Raw genomic sequence first — 22304 nt, forward strand, 5'->3', positions numbered from 1 at the left:
CATGTTCTTAAATTCCCCAAGTATGGGCTCTTCAATTTAGCAGATCCCTATGTTTTTTAAACATTATAAGTCTGATGACTTTAAATCCATGAGGTAAAATAAAATTAAAAAGGGAAAAGGAAGAAGAGGAAGGGAAGTGGAAAAATGAGAAGAGAAAGAGTAAGAGAAAGAGGTGGAGAAGGAACCCAATGTCTTAGATTAAAATTCTATTTAGGTGAGATCAGGAGAGTTGAGGCAAATCCCACAATGGAGGTGATCATTTCTGAGCCTTGAAAAATAAATAGGAGTTTGTGATACTGATAAAGAGGGAGAGTGTATTTCAGATAGATGAAGAAAGTATAAGGAGGATGGGGAGAGATCGACCAAAGAACTTGCATACAAATATGCATAACCCATAGATATTAGAGTGGTGAAGGCCTAGGGTGGGGAGAGCTAGAAGAGGTCAATGGGGGAGAGGGAGCATATTTAATACTTTCAACAATAAAGATAAAAAAATAAAGCATAAAAGCATGTTACATGTTGTTGGAAACTGCAACTAATTTATATTAGGGCTATATTGGTCCTATATTTATGGCTGATTATGGTTTAACTGTCAATTTTACTCAACTATTTTTGCAAAAAGTAAGTTTATAATACTTTTCTTGGTAGTAATTAAAATTATTTTAATATTAAGTCCAAAATAAGTATATTATAAAATGGAGAATAACATTTATGAGATTTCAAATAAATTTTCATTTTGGGAATAACCACTCTTTTTTCAGAGGATTAACCTCAGCTCCCATGAGTAAAGATGAATTGTTCTCATCAGTTATGGATATGTTGCCATCAAACTTTAAAAATTTAATTATAAGTCACTTTCCAAGTATTATAAAATCATCATTTCACCTCAAATCAGTAATATCTATAGGATATAATTAGGAAAGGGGTATCTAGAAAATGTCTGAAAATAGCTTAAAGGTTAATGTTTCAGGCTATTGGGAGGCAAGCCTCCATAAATTCACAGAGGGTCATGGGCATAGGTAGTCATTTTTGTTCCAACCAGATGGAAGGGGGCAGAAATCCATAGCCAGAGATTCCTTCTTGCACACATCTTTGCCATTTATATATAAGTAGAGGCCTGGTGCATTGAAAACTCATGCACTGGATGGGGGTCTTTCAGCCCGACCTGCCCCCTCTCAAAGTCTGGTGATCAAGGGAAGATGATGCCCCATCACACCTCTGCTGCTGCCACTGCTGGTAGCTCAAGCCTCGGCCAGCTCTGATTACCTGAGCCTCAGGTGGCCTTGGGCAGCTGGGCAGCTGACATCCAAGGCTTGCCTGCACCTCGGGCTGGCCCTGGGTGCCTGGTGGGCTAAGAGGACTGGGTGCCGCCATCTTGTGGCTATGGGTGTCATCTTTGAGGATTTGGTAGTTAATTAGCATATTCCCTCCTTATTAGATGTGGGCACCACCATCTTTGTGAGGATGTGACAGTAAATTAGCATATTCCCTCTTTACTAGATAGGATGGTAGAGATAGCACAGAGACGTGTAGACCACATTTATCCTCAAGATACTGCACCCCATGTACGAATTCTTCAGAAGTTTGAAACCCTCTATAATCTTAAGAACTGCAAAGAATTTGTTATTTTATTCTCCTGGCAAGCTACAAAGTTAGCCAGCCCCAGTTCATGGATGCTGGCAGAAGACAGGTGGCACCTGGACCTGAGACATGGATCTCTTATTACTTGCAGCCATCGCAGTAACAAGAGCATAAGCATTTGCATCATGTCCCCAGAACCCTATTCGTGTAGGTGGAATGAAGAAGGCCAGGTGATGTCTGAACACACCATGTGGTGCATTACGGGAGAGGAATATCCAGCATCGGGAACTTGAATATTTTATAAGGTGCAGTAAGCCTGCCTGAAATTTGCGTAAGGAGACGTTATCTTTATGACACAGGAAAGTAAACAGCGCGTCTTTTGCTCTGGAAGGATATACCATGTCTTTCGAGGCTGTTCACTTTATACACATCCTTGAAAAAAGTTCAACAAAAGCAATCGGTGTCTCTGCTTGTAAGACCTTTAAGGGACGCAGAGAGAATTGTTTCTCAACCTTTTTAAAATTTGCTATAACCTTATTTTTTTCTGAATGTGCAATTTTCTTTTCTTGTTATTCTTCAAAAAGCGTTCCACTTGCTCAGTCTGCCAGTTTAGAAGCCCTGCTGCCTCTCCTCTGCTTGTCTATGAGCTGCTACAGAGGGCAGGGCCAAGCCGAGCTGCCCTCCGCGTGTGAGGAACCGCGCCCCACGGCGGATTCTCCCACACTTGCTGGGCGACAGTTCAGCTTGTTTCTGCATCATGGATGCCAGGAACAGTCATGAGACTCCTGGGTCAGTGACAGAGGACTTTATTACTCCCAGCAGAAGCAAAAGCAACAGCCAGAGCTTCCTGTCCGTTTCTGCTGGTTTCCATGCTCGCATGTACCATAGAAGGAGGCTTGCCACATTAGCAAATACAAAAATACTGGATATTAGTTCAACGTGAATTTAGTTACATGTTTTTTTTTTTATTGTATGTATGTTTCATGTAGTATTTGAGGCACACATGAAAATAGCCCATTTGGAGTTTAGCCAAAATTAACATTTAACAGGGCATCCTCTATTTTACATGCAGGGCCAGTGCGGGGTGCTCACGCATGCAGTCGGCTACGTGGCAGGAGAGAGCAGAGAGAACCGGAGCTTGAGAGATTCACTGCTTGTTTATCGGGAGTGGAAGGAAGGCTGTTTGTTCTGTGATGAAGATGTGTTATTTCATCTCTCAAGGTTGCTCACTGAAGAAAAACACACCTGTGCATGGGCCTGGTAAAGAATCATCAGTCCTGGCATGTTTTGCCTCCTTAGCAAGAATGTGCCGGGAACCTCAGGGCCCAGAGCAGATGGTCTCCTCCAGCATTTAAGCACCCTGAATTTCCATCTCAAAATCTGCGCTTGGATACAGCACTCTAACTTCCTTCACTTTCTGTTGCAACGTGAACACGAAATAATTTGTCTAATAAGCCTTATAAGCCAATGGATTGAAATAAGATAGTACTTACCTTTTTTGTAATCTGAGGAAGTTTGATAGGATTGATTGCTTTTATAATGCTGTGGAGCTTCATACATCTAGAGTGGCATGTCCCTTCTTTTCCTGCAAACAAAACCACTCTGACCTCTCACTCATTTTAGAAGTTAATAAGTCTTCAGAGGGCACATGTGAATTGACATAAGGTGGTCAAGCTTTTGCAAAGAAATAATTCCCTAAAGGAAACCTGTCTTTTTCTTTTAAAAAAAAATAAATAAAATTTAGTGGTAACACATAGTGGAGCCTAAATGAGCAAATGCTATTCCTCAAACCATACTTATATTACCACTGGCAGTGTTTTTGACAAAGAATGAATTAAGTTCTCATGCAGTTTGTGCTCAGAAATAAATGGAGTAGAAACAAATCAATAATGCCAGACAGAGAAAAGACAAAAGCAATAATAAAATAAAAATGATTTTCTAGTCTCCAAGAGTTTGTTACAAATAATGGAAAGAAGATTTAAAAGTATGACTCTAAAGCCTTCTGCTGCTAAATAGGCGGAAAATCGTGTTATCACTCAAAATTTGTTATGGAGAGTTGTGTTCTATTACTACTTTGCCTGTGAATATAAGGCTACAAAATCCAGAGCTTTACTAAGAAGAGAAAATGAAAAGCAAAGTATTGGTCCCATTCCTTTCCTTGCTAATTGATATTATTTTCTTTGTTGATTTAACATATTAATTAATTTTTAAACTATTGTTTTTTTTAAAATATATTTTATTGATTTTGTACAGAGAGGAAGGGGGAGAGATAGAGAGTTAGAAACATGGATGAGAGAGAGTCATCGATCAGCTGCCTCTTGCACACCCCCTACTGGGGATGTGCCCACAACCAAGGTACATGCTCTTGACCGGAATTGAAACCGGACCTTTCAGTCCCCAAGCCGACACTCTATCCATTGAGCCAAACTGGTTTCGGCTAAACTCTTTATTGTTGAAAGTATTATACATGCCCCCTTTTTCCTCATGGGACTTTCCCACTCCTCCCCTGGCCCCTGCCCCAGGCCTTCACCACCCTATTGCCTAAGTCCATGCATGTACACATATGAGTTCATTGGTTGATCTCTTCCCCGACTCTACCCTCCCTTGCCTTCCCACTGAAAGCTCTCATTTTATATCATCTTCTGTTAAAACTGCAATAACATGGGTTGATTTTATCTTACTATTGAAAGCAGCCAAATAGTACAGAGTTATTCCAAGATTTCCTTCATATGTAGCCAGAGGCATTTGAGATGTCAATAAAAATATATTAGTATATTTTTCTAGAATATGGTATACCATGGTAAGGTTGGTGATTTGAAAGATATTGTGATTAAAATAAAGAACAAGAGCCGAAATCAGTTTGGCTCAATGGATAGAGCATCGGTCTGCAGACTAAAGGGTCCCAGGTTTGATTCCGGTCAAGGGCATATACATTGGCTGTGGGCACATCCCCAGTAGGGAGTGGCAGGAGGCAGCTGGTAGATGTTACTCTCTCATCTATGTTTCTAGCTCTCTATCCCTCTCCCTTCCTCTCTGTAAAAAATCAATAAAAATATATTTTAAAAATAAATAAAAAAATTAAAATAAAGAATAAGAAAGAATAATAAATGAGACTATTTTACTACCCATATATTATCAAGTAAAGACTTAATTCTTTTTTATTTTATGCTCATTCAAGGCTATGTTTCTTATTGATTTTCAGAGAGAAGAAGAGAGAGAGAGACAAACATCCACCTGTTGCCTCCCATACATGCCCCAACTGTAGTTTGAACCCACAACCTAGGTATGTGCCATGATTGGGAATTGAACCAAAAACTTTTTTGATGTATACATATCAATAAATACACAACACAGCCATTTCAGCCTAATTTACAATTTTTGATGTTGCATTTATGTCATCCTAAGTACCACCAACAAGCATCCATTAATGGTAGCAGTAAATGCACTCAGCGGTAAAAGACCAGCATCCAGATCTTGGTTTCTAAACACCAATTTTCAATAAAACAAACCAGAGCTCCTTGGAAAAGTGATTGATTTTAATAATGGGGCAAGGAAAATACATACTGAAAAGGAAAAATGCTGGGGGGGATGGGGAGGGGTACCTCAATGGCCAAAGCTGAAACAATTTGAGCTTAAAATAAGTAATGTAGTATTGGATTACAGCTCAAAGTACAAAGTCAAAATACAGATTGACACAAATTAATGATTGAGTAAATGAGAAAGAAGAGACATATCTTCCTTAGATAAAAATTTTAAATAATTTATGTCAGTACTTTCCCTCTGAGAGGGGAAATACAATCCTTCCCAATCTACCGTAGCCAATAGATCAAGGTTAGTATCTTTAATGGTGAGTTCTGTTAACATCATATACTTTCTGAGATTATGTGACTAGAAGGGCAATTTCACCTTTTTTGTATTCTCCCCCCCAAATCCATTACTTTAGTCCAATCATGATTATGTCATACAATCATATACTCCAGGACATTCTAGAAAATTCATAACCAGTATTCTTCAAAACTATCAATGGCATGAAAAACAAGGATACTGTTACCCTGTTTCCCCGAAAATAAGTGTCTTATATTAATTTTTTTCTCCCAAAGTTGCGCTAGGTCTTATTTTCAGGGGATGTCTTATCTTTCCATGCACTAGGTCTTATTTTCGGGGGAACACGGTAGTATCACAAAACAATTGATCATTGTTCATTCAAAGTTTTCTTTATTCTCCCCATTATTTTTGTTTTCCTATCTATTTGCTTCTATTCTTGACTAGTTACAATTGGAAAATATGGTATGGCGGATTTTCATCTGAGTTAATTAAAACCTGTTAGTTTTTTGTTCCCTTCACCTGGGCACAGCATGGGCCAATTTCCCAACCTTCCTTGAGGTTAGATGTGGCCACATTACTGACTTCTAGCCAATGCATGGTGATAGGAGGTAATGGAATACCATTGTCAGACCAAGACCGTAAAAACTTCACCACAAATGCTCATCATTCTTTCCCCTCACCTGGCTGAAGAGAGAGGACACCAAAGATTCAGAACTATTTCATTCCTTAGTACAGCTTAATTTGGGAATTATCATGCCAACAGTATGAGTACTTATAAAGTAGTTTACATATATTGCCAAAGTATTTTCTAGAATGATATACTAATTACACTCTGGTCAGAATTGTCCCATTTAACAAAATCTTTTGTGTTGTTGAAAATTCTGTTTTCCTTCCTGTTTTTGTTTATTTTGATAAGCAAAATATTTCTGATTATAGTCTATCAGATTTGATAAGTAATTTTGATAATATTCTTAAATATTTATTAACTTACTTTATTTTTATATGTGAAGGTGTTTTCAGTTGGTATTTTATGGTTATTCTTTTCTTGATTTTAAAGACTTTCAGATATATTAAGCATGTTATACCACTTTTTTTTGTCATATATTTTGCAAATATTTGATAATTTATTATTTGTAGTGTATTTTGTACATAATTTCAGATATTAACTCTTACTCTTTGGGAGTGATTCCTGCACTTTTGTTCTTATATGAAAAACATGAAATTCATAACCTGAAATTTAATAAATATTCTATTATGTTTTTCTATTATAATATTATTCAGTTTTTAAGCATTTAAGTATAGTCCACCTGAAATTTTTTTTGTTTCTTATTGTGAGATGAACATTTAACTTTCTTTTTGATAATAGGTAACTAACAACCAATTATTGACTAATACTTTTCTCACTGTTTAAAATGTCAATTTCATTCTACTCTGTGTTAGATCTACTTAATCTAATTTTTTAAATACTCAGTTTTTACTTTACCTCTTATACCCTTATTTTTGAAAATTCCAGATGATTTTAGAAAATTCTCCTCTATTCTACTCATTGCTATTGGGTATTTAGTTTGGATAAAGGTACATTTTGCTATATTTGACTAATCACATGGTTTACCAGTTTTAATCTAATTGTTTAATATGTTTTCTAATATTATATCAAAACTTTATTGTTGGGCTAAGTCAAACTTGCCCATTTTGTTATTAAAGACTAGGTATTGTTTACTATCATTTTCTTTCTTAATTTAGGATTTTGTTCTTTTTTTTTTTTTTGAGTGTGTATATGTGTGTTAGTACCATCAGGTTTCTATATCATGGCTATAGAAGTAAAAACATTTGAAGTTTTCTATATTATTCTGTGTTCTGGATACATGGTTTCTCTACACTAGAGTTTAAGCTCTATGAGAACAGGGGCCATCACTTTATTCTTAGTGCATGACAGCTTGTTAGCATGTGATAGGTAACACTGGATGAATAAGTTTACTGAGTTTGTACTTTATCTGTAATTTGAAAGATTAAAAACATACATGATTAAAATTCTCCTGAGCTAAGAGCTGGCAGAAATTCTATGACAATTTAAAAAATATTCTTTTATGATTTTTAAAAATTTTAACAATTGATCATTTTCTCTGGGAAATATTTTATTTAATTCAAACTTTAAAATGTATTAATATAACTTTCTAGATAGTATGATCTTAGGAATATACTAAGATCATTTCACTGATATATTTCTAAATATATCACTGATATATTTCTAAATATATCATTTAGATATATTTAGAAATTTCACTGATATATTTCTAAAATTTACTTTTACATATTATAGTTCATATTATTTAAGAATAATTTTTTTTTATTCCTGCAACCAAGTTCATTTTTTCCTCTTTGTTTTATACCTTGATTGGCATGTTATTGTTTTTGTGTTCACCATTTAATGAGAAGCATCAAACCAATGATCAAATATATTGATCCTTATTGCTCTACCTCACTACTACCAGTTGATTTGAAATTTTACTGCCACATCTAAAATTAAAAAGTTCTTTTCTGCTTAGTCATCAATCTAGTCAGCTATGCTGGACGGGGACTTCTGCTTTCACTGTCTGGTCAGCTGTGTCATTTGCAGATGGGAATTAATTTGGGTATAATATGAAGCAATCATGAAAACTATAGAGCAGAGAGTGTTACTCTTTCCAGGTTATTCTTTCATTCATCTCACTTTGCTTCTGACTTCTTTTCTGCAATATAATTTGTTTTTTCTCACCCAATTTTGTCATGGGATCTGCTACTTATTGGATTTGCAGTTGTAGTAAGTGAGGGCAACAGAGGATGGCTTTGAGTTGCATAGAAAACTGTCCTTACTCATTAAAACCATGACTCTTGCTTTATTCTGTGATGGTACCATGTCTTTGAGGTAAGAATATGCATTAAGGTTTGATGGACATAATTTATTACCTTACCCTAAATGATTCTGCTTAATGATTCCATCTAACCTTTACTTATTAGAAATTCCCTCTGGAGTCAGGCAGATACTTGACAATTTATCCTGATTTTCACTGCATTAGTGGCTTTGATTTATTTCTCAGTTTTTAAATACCTTTCTATGGAAAAATTGGAGAAGAAAAATTAGGACCTCTTAGCTTGCTAACATTTTAACCTCAACCTAATCAGGAAATTATTATTTTTTAAACTGTAGGAAATGTTCTGGGTGATTATATCAACAAAACATATAAATGTTTTACATGTACATTTTTCAGTGATGATAAATCAAGATGGGAATAAATTATTTATGATCTTTAAATAATCCCACTTAGGGATGGAGAACAAACATTTGGCTATGAAATGAATTCAAGGTGCACATAAGATTAGCTCAAATATAAATTCTAACATGATATAATCTGAATTATATTTCTGATCCTTTATATTTTTAGAGACCCCTTGGTAATAAAGAAAATGTTAAATTTAATATAGGAAAACATGGACAACATAAGTAACTCTATTAAATGTACTATTTTATAAATTATTTCAGTAGGCAGTTGCCTTGTAGAAGAAAGACCATAGAAGCAGAGCATAATATCTTTTTTTCACTTGCTAACTGTAAACTCTTGAGCATCTCATCACCAATACACTCAGGATATTATGATGCTATTTTTTCTAGAGGACATTTGAAATTTTATTTGGTGTTTCACTTTTTCCATGTTTCTTATGAAAGTAGTCCATCTTCCTAAATGATTGGGAAAATAATCCATGTCTGTTCTGAGTACTATAATCCTTGGCCAGATCAATTGATCTAGGGATGACCTCATGTCTCAGAAGACCTCTCAGACAATAGCCCAGAATTTTCTATCTAAGACATGAAGGGATAATGCCTATTTTTAACTGGATAGTAGGTAAACCAAAATATCCATGAGCCTAACGTGCTCAATAAACACATGTGTGAATTTTATATTTACAATCCCTTTAAAGTTTAATCAGCTGCAACATATCTTTGCTTTTGGTTTAAAAACTCAAGGAGGCTCTCACCTCATGACTTTTCTCTCCACTTAGAAAATAGACACATGCTATACTATAGTCACTTTAACCTGAAAGAAGTCTCCAGTAAGAAATTTAAATATCCCAGATCCATTTTTAATCCCCAAACTACAAAATTCACTGGGTTGCAATTGTTTTTCCTTCCTTTCCTCAGCTTGCACCTGCAGTGTGAAAGAGGACATAGTGTGGTTGACATATCTTTTTCTTTTATTTGAGCTTCCCCCCCTCCCTTTGGTTTGCCCCCACTTTCTAGCTGTGGTTTTGGACTTCACAGAAATTGGCTTCATAGTTCTTACCTAAACTGGATAATATGTTGACAAAGCCCTCTGGGATAACAGGTGTATAAAGGTGAATCTTATGAACACTTTGTGAGATCTACAAGTTCTCTCCTGGACCCACCTCTCTTTATTTTCTTGATCCAGGCAGATACCTTTAAATTCTGAGTGGTCCACTTACCCTCCTTTTGCAGCCACTGGGTGACCTGTAGACCCTTCTGCTGATGTTCTCTTGCCATTCTAGGTGGTTCTGTTAGAAAGGATGCAACATAACTTCAATATGATTTTCCCTCTCTTATAACACAAACCTGACTTATGAGGGAAAACTCAGGCATGTTTAGCCCCTTCAAAGTCTGATGGTATAGTCTGATCCAAATATCCTAGGCAGAAGTCTAATTAGTCCAGGAAATACATTTCAAAAGCCTTTTTTAAATATACCCTTTCTAGACTTGTTGAAAGGATGTACTCTACCTCTTCCCCCACAATGGATGGGGTGGGAGATTCATAGCACAGTGACAGCTCTTTCTACCAATTTTGTCTTCTTCTTTGAAATGTCTTCTAGAATTCTTGCTTTAGGTAGTGAATCCAAGAGTCAAGGAACAAGTTCTTTATCATTGCACTTGCAAATTGCTCATATTTCCAATATAGCACCAGGAAAAGCACTTCTGATTCCACTACCTTATATAATCTTGAAGAAAGGAGGGAGAGAAGAAAGGAGGGAGGGAAAAGGAGAGAACATGCTATGGTAAAATGTTCTGAGGTACAAAATTCTGCAGCTGCTGAAGCATTTGATCTTACCATTGCTGCTTCTTCTACTGCCACTACTATTGCAGTAGCTGATATATATATAATATTTTAGAAAATGAGTGAATCAATACCTTAAATATCTTATTGAAATTATTCAGTGAACATGTGTGTGAGGTTTTTTTTTTCTGTTGCCAGCAAAACCAGAAATGTGTCCTTAAACTTGTTTATGCTGTAAGTACTTCTTCGTTATTTTTTTTATCAAGTAGAAGGGAGATAACTGCAGTTCTGTATCATTTTGAAATTAATTTTAGCCCATAAATACCAGCACTTTTGAAATATAACTTTAAAAGTCACACAATGATTTCTTATTTCTTTTAGATCTATCTTTGTAAACTATACTTCTAGAATTATAGGCATAACAGAAAAGATTGAAACATCTGAAAAAATGTAGGTACTTAGAAACACATATTTTTAAAGGTGAAAGACAAAATAATATAAAGACTTTTAAAATTAAATGGTCACAGCTTTCATTGGATGATTAAAATGTATTTAATCAGTCCTTTTGTTTAAGTACATCTTAAGAGAAAATAACCTAAGTCTGTCTGAACTTGAGCTTTGTATTTATGATTTTTGTTTTTTACTTTTACCAATAAAATATTTGTATACTTTATCTTTGCCAAAATGAAGCACCCTGATAAAAATTTTTGCTTATGGGATTTGCAGAAAATGTTCAGCCTCCAGGGAGTTGGCTTCTAAGTGTTCACTGGTTATGTTTATGCTCAATAACAGTATCAGTTTAGGGTTAAAATAAAAATAAAAATAAACCCAAAACCCCTTACTTTAAAATAAGTATATTTAACAGTGTTTATTTAGAGAACAGTGTCCATCTGAAAAACTTTGCTTCCCTTAAGAACCCATACCATGGTGCAAAGGCCACACACTGAAATCACAAACTAAGAGTACTAAGCCTCAAGAGCAAACATTTAAAAATAGGCTCATCAACATCCTGTATTATGGAAGGTCCTAGACCATTTCAAATCATTCCAAAGAAGGAGGATAGAGCTGAGCTGATGCTGGAAAGAAATACATCTTACATTTCTTATCTAGGAATGAAAATTAGATCTAAAAATTCCATAGCAGGAAGTTTTATGACACATATAAAACTCACAGCAATGAAATTGCCATGGCATTGAACTAGTTTTTCAAATTATTCTTTCTGGAGTGTTTTGAGTTGATATTGAGGAATCAGTACTGGCATTTCTTCCTTTTACCTTATTTTTTTTTTCCTTTCAACATAGGATTCAGTTTTCTTTCTTTTTTAAATAAAATGTGTCAAATTTTAAAAGCTGATTTCCTTGGATTAAATATATGCATTATCTAATAGGTATTGAAGCCACCTAAGTTTATAAATATAATATCTGATTACAGTGTAGCCATCATAATGATTCTATTATATTTACACATTATTGTTTAATTTTGTTTAAATTTTCAATTACCATCAGTAATTTACCATGAAAAAGCAATACCTTATACAGTACTTCCAAATCATAGCTCATTTCTTAAATATTAATTTAATTGTTAACAATAAGCAACATGTTTAATTGTTTAATTCAATACGAAAATTGCTGATCTTGGAATAATGAACTGGGTTTTAGTTCCAGATCCATATATTAGTCTCCTTGTAACTTTGAGAAACTAGCATAGAATAAGCTCTTTAGGTCTCCAACATATACCTCTTAAAATGTTTCATGGAGATATTTAAATATAATGTAGTGTGTATATCAAATGCATATTATTTTTAAATGTGTATCTGAGATAGAAATTCACTTCCTTATGGCTCTATCAGTAGTAAAATATAAAGAATAGAAAATATTACAGATTGGAACTGAATTATTTATGACTCTGTGTATCAAGAAAGAAAGGCAACAAATAGATATAAGTGTTCCATTAAGTAAATTGCAAATGTGTATATCATAGAGTTGAGAATAGCTGTGAAGATTGAGCCCTTCAATGGGTTAATTTCTACTAGTCAATTATTTAGTGTCTTAGGGCAAAGGGACTGCTTTTGGTTTATTTTCTGGAGAGTAGCAATATATTCTAAAATTCTATTTTGTTCATCTTTTCTTAAGAAGAGGAAGGGGGTCTCTCAGTAGCGGGGAAAGGTTTTACCTCTCTTGAGGCAGCACTGGGTCCACAGCTCTGCGTGAAGCATCATGTGGCAGGATGCAGTCATGTGGCCACGGTTTGGGTGGTGCCATCATAGGTTCCTTCAGGGCTGTCTTGTCCACCATTACTGCTCATGACCTGGGCCCAACTGTCATCAAAGAAGCCCTGAAGCAGGCTACTGTGGCTCCCGAATGAAGGTCAAAGGTCAAATTTGGGCACGTTTTGGCCCCAGGTTGTGGGCAGAATCCTGTGGGACAAGCCAGTGTGGGTGCAGGTATCCCCTACTGTGCTCCAGCATGGAGCTGCCAAACAGTTTGTGGGTCAGGCCCTTGCAGCCCAGTCAATCAAGATAGGAGACTCCAGCAGTGAGGGTGTAGAAGGCATGGGAAGTATGAGCACCGCTCCTCATCTGGTTCACTGGAGGACAGAAGTCAGGGTGGGGGACATACCAGTAACTGTAACTGACAGTATTCTCTGCCAGGTGCTCCGGGTGCATTTCACATCTGTCATGTGGGCATTACAGTTGAAAATGAACTCCCAAATGGCAGGCACATAGAGAAGATCAGACAAGTTTGCAGTTTATCCCAGAACAGGACAGAGAGTGCATAGAGTGAGGAAGAGATTGCTCCAGTGTTTATATCTTCTTGAAAGGTCTTACCGAAGTTAGAAGAGATAAGTTTCCTCACCCTGGGAGCAACAGAGAAGCCCTGCCTTCCTTCCTTACAGATGGAGCAGGAATAGTCCCCCTGGCTTCAGGGATAAACGATGGTGCTGTGGCAGTGGTTCTTTTGAAGAAGTCAGGAGTTGACAGCCATGGGCTTGCACCATTAACACAGAGAGTTTATGGGCCACAGGGAAGGGTGGAGCTTTACATTATGGGGAACAGGACTAATTCCAGCAAATCGCCCTTGCAAAAGCAGGATGGTCACTGGAGGATGTGGATGCATTAGAAATCAACAAAGCCTTTGCTTTGTAATAGCTAAAGAACTTGGATTAAACCCGGAGAAGGTCAATATTCAAGGAAGGGGAATAGTTTTAGGCTTCCTCTTGGGGGTTGGGGGGACATCTGGCTGCCAGACTCTTGTTACCCTGTTACACCAATGGAGCAGAAGGATGGACATCCAGGTGTTGCAGACCTATGCGTGAGGTGGGATGGGGGTAGCAATGTGTGTTCAGAGAGGGTGAGCCTGCTTAACGAAACTCGAACCGCATTTCTTCCTAAACTAATGAGGCACTAATATGTGAAATCAGGACCAATGTCCGGATGGAAGCCATCTTCCACTTCACAAGAACCCAAGGCTTGACACCTTGTTGAACTTTAATGTGCAGTATACAAGCTCTAAGACAACTGCATCTTGCAGTGTTATAAATAAAGGAGAAATCACATCAGTCATCCAGGGGAAAAGGGAAGAAGATAAAGGAAAAAAGAGAGGATATTTGCCATTTGGGATATTTTTTAAAGCATACTAGTACTACAGAGATTATCTTACCTTTGAAATGGAGAGCAGAAAGGCACATTGAATATGATATTTATATGCAATTAGAATATAAGATAAACCAGACATATAACTTACTTGGTAGCCAGACCTGGCTATTAAAATGTTTCAGTCTCAAGTATTATTAAATTTGTCTCTCTTGACATGCAAAGCCTCGTTGAAAGGGGTTGGGGTGAAAAAATGAGTCAACTACACATGAACATCTGCCTTTGGAAAGAACCGGAGTAGATCAGACTCTTTTCTGTGAACAACATTTTGATAAATTCTTATCTTTCTTATTTGTCTATGGCATGTTTTTCATTGAAAATATTTAAATTTTATATAATTAAATCTAGATATTTATTAATTCATAGTTCTTGAATTTCCTTTCTTTAATACATTTCATTCTAAATGTATAAAAATATATTCCTAATTTTTAAAAAAATCAACATATTGTTATACATTTGATTAATAGGGAGATCATTTTTGTATGTGTAGCTTGAGGTAAAAATATTTTTCTTTGATATAGAAAGGCAAGTATACCAAGAACATTATTAAACAGCCATTTCCTCACATTTTTCATGTTGTATGATTTTTATATTTACTATAATTTATTTCTGGAACCTATTTTGTGTCACTAACTTATTTTTTATTTTTATTTCAAAATATACTAAAATTTACTCTTCTACTCAAGTTTCTTTTTGAGAAGGAATGTGCCAAGGAGGTTTGATGTGCTCAAAAGAAATAGAATATGATTAAAGCCTTCTCTTATTCCAAATGTGAAGATAAAGGAATGTGGGAGGAAAGAATGGGGGGAGAGAGAGAGAAGAATATTAGATTAACTTTTATACCTTACCCCATAGTTTTTATAATCTTGTAGTATATTTATAGATAATATGAGTTTGATACATACCATTTTAACTTTCATTCATATAAGTGACCATGAAGCATGACTTTCTGGGAAAATAAAAAATAAAAGCATGATATGACTGTCTTTACACACTGTTGCTCCCCCCTCCCCCCATTTTTCCTTTTCTTTTCTACTTATGTGCCAATTTTGTTATTTTGTCCCTTATGTGTATTAATGCCCGCTTTGAGGCAAAAATATCATCTTGAAAACCAATTTATTTTTTGCACAAGAGTGCTTTATGTAATACCTATAACTAGGACATCTTATATAGAGATTTATGAATACTATGCTCACACTTTAATAACATGGCAGCTGTTCTATATTTTATATATTTGAGGGTAGAAGATTGTGGTCATATTCAAGTTTTGATATTAAAGTCACTCAAATGTTCTTAAGTAAGAACTCTTATCAAGTCTTTGATAGCTAAGAAACATCTCTTCTCTTCAGTACTTTTTACAAATTAGAGTAAAGCACATAGCTGGTAGCTGGTTTTCTATTTTTCCAGATTGTAGAAAAACTAAGGCCCTGCTTTGATCAATGTAACTTAGTAAACCTCCTAAGAATTGAATGGTCATAAATTTTTATCATCTAAAAACATAATTTTTTTTCTCCAAATTAATTATTTGATCTTTATTTTCAGATTTTCTTTGGTCATATTACTAAAAAAAAAAAAAAATTGCCTTTAATTTTTTTCTAATTTTTTTTCTTTGACTCTATAAACCAAAATCTAAATTAAAATTTGGCAAAAGTTATTTTTTATAATTTTGCTCTGTTTTTCTTCTTGTGGTCAAATAATTTTACGGAATTCCAAAGTCACTCCTGATATATATTTGAAGTTTTGTTATGCATTTCTGGAAGCCAGTTTCTTCTAAGTATCCTATATAATAAAACCCTAGTATGCAAATTGACCAAATGACAGAATGACCAATTGCTATGACATGCACTGACCAACAGGGGGACAGATGCTCAATGCAGGAGCTTCCCTCTGGTGGTCAGTGCACTCTCACAGGGGTGCGCTGCTCAGCCAGAAGCTGGGCTCATAGCTAGCAAGTGCAGCAGTGGTGATGGGAGCCTCTCCCACCTCCGCTGCAGGTAGGCGGTAAGGAGTGAGGGGCCTCAGACTGGGAGAGCACTAGACTGTGAGAGGGATGTCTGACTGCTGGCTTCAGCATGATAGGAGGGGAGGATTGGGCTGAAGCTAGCAGGAGGACATCCCTTGAGGGGTCCTGGACTGGGAGAGGGTGCAGGCCGGGCTGAGGGACCTCCACTAAGTACATGAATTTTGTGCACTGGGCCTCTAGTTATATATAACAGAAGAAATATTTGTCATTACATGATCAAGAGTTAGCTTACTTTGAATATACGGTTAGTTTGATAGGTTATAGACAGCCCCATATAAAATCATATTTTCATTCCATCTAATGACAGAATTATAACAATAGTCATGACTGATAGTTGCTTAGAGTCCCTATTGGGATGAATCACTATTCTTATTTAACAACTAGTGGCCCAGTGCATGAATGCATGCACTAGTGAGGTCCCTCGGCCTGGCCCGCGGGGATTGGGCCAAAACCAGCAGTCCGACATCCCTCAAGGGATCCTGGAGTGTGAGACTCTGCAAAGTTGCTGTCGCTCAGCAGCTCCTGTGTTGAGCCCCTGACCCCTGGTGGTCAACACACATCATAACTACTGTATGGACTGCTAGTTGGCAGGTTCTTAGATTTTTATATAATCTTTTGGAAAGATTGGAAAGATTGGAAAGATTCTTTCCAAAAATTGGGACTTTTTTTTTTTTTTTTAAATATATTTTTTATTGATTTTATACAGAGAGGAAGGGAGAGAGATAGAGAGAAACATCGATGAGAGAGAGTCATCAATCAGCTGCCTCTTGCACACCCCCTACTGGGGATATGCCCGCAACCAAGGTACATGCCCTTGACCGGAATCGAACCCGGGACCCTTCAGTCCCCAAGCCGACGCTCTATCCATTGAGCCAAACCGTTCCCGGCCAAAAATTGAGACTTTTTAAAAACATCGAGGGATGTGGGAAATATTGTTAAAAATCGGGTCTGTCCTGCCAAAAGCGGGAAGATCTGGTCACCTTAAGTTAGGGGCAATCAGAAAGGCAGGCAGGTGAATAGTTGAAAGCCAGCAGTCCTGGATTGTGAGAGGGATGTCCGACTGCCCGTTTAGGCCCGATCCTACCAAGATTGGGCCTAAACGGGCAGTCATACATTCCTTGAGGGTCCCAGATTGGAGAGGGTGAAGGCTGGTGTGAGGGATACCCCCCTCCCCCCCCCATGCATGAGCTTCATGCACCAGGCCTCTAGAGTTAAATAGCATTTATCTCATTAGGGTCATCTATACTTGAACATTTCAAAACATTTGCCATTTTTTCCCCCTGCTTTATATTATAACTATTTGTATGCTGTTCTCTTATAGCATTTAAATTTTTACAGTATGGGTTGGGGCCAAAGTAGGTTTACAGTTGTTCATATGGAAAATAATACAATAATTAATAAATAATAACACAAGAATAAACTGTGATTTCCATACTCACAACCATAACCTATTTTGCCCACCCTTTATTTTGACTGTAAGCCCTTTGAAGAAGGTCTTTATTTTACATGTGTTTATATCCCAGTAGCTAGCTGTGTCTGGCACTTAGGGAGTATTTGATGAACATTTGTTGTATTGAAGTAAATTCTTAACTTTGTTCAATTAATGTATACATTTAACATAAAAAACCAGAAAGGTTTGATTTAAAATTCCAAATTCTGTCCATAATAAAAGTTAACTTTATATGTATGAATTAATTACTTGAGTTTGATGGGTTGAAACATCATGAAAATACCTGTGTACAAAAAAAAGATGTTATTATATTTTCATTATCTTACTAAATTATTAGCTTTAATCAAGTAAATCTTCTAAATAAATATTCTAATATTTTGTTTTTATTATATTTTAAATATGGATAAAGATATTCTCTTAGTTAATAAATCAGAAGAATTGCTGATATTAATTTAGGTTCTCAAATCCCAATATGATAATTTGAAAATTTTATTCATTTCTATGTTATTATTTAAGGATTGATCATACTTATTACAATAATTTGTTTTCCAGTGCTCTTTCCAATTACTATTTCTTCTGAAGTTTTATTTAGTGTAACTTACTTATTAGAATATATTTTAATGCATGTTAATTGAATTTATTGGAATGACATTGGCTTACATAACCATACAGGATTCAAGTGTACAACTCAACCAAACATCATATTTTGAGTTTAAACATTTTATTTAACCACAAAAAATAATTTAAAAACACTCAGGTATTTTTCTAAAAATTTTTTTTATCAAAGAAATAATATGCTTCAAGTGTTAATAAAAAATATGTATCTTACACCTAAAAGCATATTTTAAAGCAGTTCTTATTACTTATAACAAATAGTATTCTGGAAACCTTCATGTATATCCTATGAGAAAGCAAAACGGATCAGCTACCAACATGCTGACTGATGACATTCACAGGATTAATGAGAGGTTAGTTTCTGCCTCTGAGAGAACCACGATATGGATATTGATACAAGAAGAGAAAACCAATTTGGTTGCAGTGAACCATGGCAGACTAGGTACAGCATGTGCTTGAAAGAAAGAAAAGGTACATTGTTCAGAATCCTATCCCCTTATCTCTTATTTCACATCATTTTTCATCTTCAAGTGTGATGATCTGTGGAAGAATCGGGTTATCCAAAAAGTGTACCATTTATTTATAACTAAAACATTTTCCAGGCTGCTAAAACTTCTTGTCTTTTTGTTTCAAAAATCTAGCAAGTCAACGTACGTGCTATCTCACATGGGGATAATATTATATATCACTTCGTCTTCATTATTATGTAAAGTAATTAATCTCAGAGAAAATGGAACAGCAAATATTCACCCTTTTCTGTCACAGTTATAACCCTTCTGTTATGTATTCAAGTTTTTTTTTTTTTTCTGATTTGATTCCACATTCCAGGGTTTGTTAGTGAAAATTGATTTGTAAGATATACATGTTACAATTTGATTTAAATTATTTTTAAATATTCTGATAAATGGATCTTCTCTCTTTAGTTTTAAGTTTCTTTATTGTTATACTATTATTTCTTAGTTTCATATTTATCATTTCATCAACTAAAACCAGTTTCTTCTATCTTTGAACTATTTTTAATGCTGCCTATGGCCAGCTTGTAGGGGTATTATCTATGTTTCTGGTATTAAAGTATGCAGCTAAAATAAGTATTCCAAATACAGACTAAATATAATTTTATAGTGAGAAATGTCACCTCCTAGTTTTGATATGTGATGTCTTTTACTTATCCCAAAATAGTAATGGCTTATTTTTTTTTATACATTCTAATATAAATCAAGAGAACTGTTAATTTGCTTTTCAGTTGATCCCCTGCTGTCTTTATGCAAAACCTGAGAATAAAGCTGTCTCATATTTTCTACTATAAATTTTTCTTTTAATAACTTGTTTGGTATCAGTTAAGAATATAATCATTATTAGTATTAATTTTTACATCATTTCATGATATTACATCTACTTTTCTTATATTTGAGTCAGAAATATCCTCTTAATTGATTCTTTCACTGTATGTGTACACATACAATAGATATAGATGAATTATATGGACATGTATTTATTTTAACTATAAATTACTATGATGTTTATAGGCTAAGGACACATATAAGCAAACTATATTCCATGGGCCAGATCTGATTTGATTTTTGTTTTTGTAAATAAAGTTTTATTTTAATACAACTATAGTAATTTTTATATACATTGTCTGTTGTATGTTTACAGTACAAAGGAAGAGCTGAATAGTTGTGACCAAGACATTATGATCCACAAAGCCTAACGTATTTTCTATCTAGAATTTTTAGGACAAGTTTGCCAGTTCTGACTTAGAAATTGTTTATATGTTTAAGTGCTTAATACATACTTAATGCATGGATAATTTAGGTAACATATGAATGAAAACATTTAATAATTTTAGATTAAAATTGCTGATAGGGGGTTATTAGTGTCACTTTCATTACTTTAAAATAGTATTTATACATTTTTAACATATAGGAATACAAAGATGTTAATGAAAGAAGTCATAATTTTATTGCCCACATAATGGCTATTGATATTTTTAAGAAAGCCAACCAGTATGCATACATAATTAAGAGTTAACTAGGTAATTATTAAATTAATTTTGTGATTCTTTTAAAAAATAAAATCCATATATAATTACACACATACACAACACATGAGAGCATACCTGTCATTAATTTTCCACCTTCTTTTTTCTCATGGAGATTTTTTTCATATTAGCACATACATAACTACTTCCTTTTCTTATCTGTATGGTATTCCTTAAGAGGAGGCCCTCTGTAATCATACTCCAAGGGCTTACATTCCACTCCTACCACTTCCTAGTGTGGAACTTTGGGCAAGAGCTCCTTGTGTTTGTTTTTCATCTTTAAATGGGCATCCTATCCCAATGCTTTGTGTGATTTGGGTAAAATTATACAAATTAAATGCTAAGAAGAGTGGGTATGTGTTGAAAAGGATGGGTATTATGTGATAGCTTTTATTTTTGCTCTTATGGTTAGACACCTGGTATTTTTGCTATTACTCTTTTGCAAAAGAAATATTTTTAATAATATCTTGAAAATCTTTGATAGTTATATTTGTAAGGTAAGATCCAAATTGTGGATTTTCTGTGTTAAAAGAGACATCCATTTCAATTTTCAAAAATATTGCCAAATTATTTTTCAGAAATGATGCCTCAATTTATATTCTTAATAATGGTATGAACTCCTTCCATCAAACCCTTGCCTACAGTAGATGTCATCAAACTTTTAAAATTTCTCAATTGAATTGGTGAAAATGATGCCAACCACCCCATGTCCCTTCCCCTTAACCAGCCCCACCCCTGATGGGCCTGCCCCACTCCAATTGGCCCCTAGCCCCTCCCCCTGGAAGGCCCCACCCATGATCCCCCCCTCCCCCTTCCCCTGCTCACCCCAATAGGGGGCTTGGCCACCCAATTTCTTGCAGCCCCTCCCCCCAGTCAGCCCTGCCCCATATAGGCCCCACCACCCTGATCAGGGCAGGGCCAGCCAGCCAACCACCCTCCCCCAGGCTGCTGGCCCTCAATCAGCACCCCCACCTTCCCACACCATTTGGCCTGGCCCTGAACAGTCCCCCATCGGTACAGGCTGGCTGGCCAGCGCCTCACTGTCTCCTCCTCCTGACTAGCCTGGCGCTGATGACAAGCCTGGTGGGGCCAGGGCGACCGAACCCCATTTGTGCACGAATTCATGTACCAGTTCTCTAGTTACTATATATTTATAAATTGTACTGAAACTATATTATTGAGCAGAGTATCTTTGGTTAATATTGGTAAATATTGGTTGCCGAATGCCTGGTGCTGTGGGAAAAGCAGAGACTCTGGAGATAGGCCTGGGTCTGAATATTGGCTATATTAGTTAAAAGTGAGGAGTACCCAACTTCATGATCTTTTCATTCTTTGAGGTGCTTCTAGAGCATCACTATTAAAGGAACCCTTTGAGATAATGGAAATGTTGCCTGTTATCTCAGTTGAACAATTAAAGTGTGGTTAGTGCAACCAAGGGGATGAATTTCTAATTTTATTCCATTTTAATTAATTGAAATAGCTACATATGGGTGTTGTCTACTCTGTTGGATAACACAATTCTAGAGCATAAAGTGAAGAATTAAACCCATTACGATCACACCCAAAGTAAACAAATAAAATGAAGAATGAGAAAGCTTAAGTTTTGATCATTAATAGTTTTTTGTTGTTGTTAATTCCCACAGAGGATATTTTTTATGGCTTTTCAAAGAAAGTGGAAGGGAAGGAGGGGGGTAAGAGGGTGGTGGGAGTGTGAAAAGAGAAAGTGTGTGTGTGTGTGAGAGAGATAAATGTGAGAGAGATACATCGATTGGTTGCCTCCCATAAGCATCCAGATCTGGGGCCAAGGATCAAACCTACAACCTAGGTATGTGTCCTTGACTGGGAATCTAACCCAAAACACTTTGTCATGCAGGGCTGATGAGCTAACCACTTAGCACAATGGCCAGGACAATCAATAATACTGTATTTTTCCTAGTATAAGATGCAATTTTTTCCCTAAAATCATTAGAATGAAAATTGAGGGGCATCTTATACATAGAAGTCAGCTGGGGAGAGAGTTGTGAGATAGCTGCTCATACCTTGTCAAGCAGGCTTCCTCCAATCATGAGCCTTAT

General features: G+C 35.8%; 1 pseudogene across 1 annotated transcript; it reads left to right on the plus strand.

The window, feature by feature from the left end:
• Positions 1-1505: 1505 nt before the first annotated feature.
• LOC311612570 (acetyl-CoA acetyltransferase, cytosolic-like) lies at positions 1506-13802 on the plus strand (annotated as a pseudogene). Its single transcript has 2 exons — positions 1506-1811; positions 13227-13802. The product of its transcript is annotated as an acetyl-CoA acetyltransferase, cytosolic-like (transcript).
• The last annotated feature ends 8502 nt before the right edge of the window (positions 13803-22304 follow it).

This window comes from Pipistrellus hanaki (genome assembly GCF_964339955.1).
Source record: "Pipistrellus hanaki genome assembly, chromosome: 1".
Lineage (NCBI taxonomy): Eukaryota > Metazoa > Chordata > Mammalia > Chiroptera > Vespertilionidae > Pipistrellus > Pipistrellus hanaki.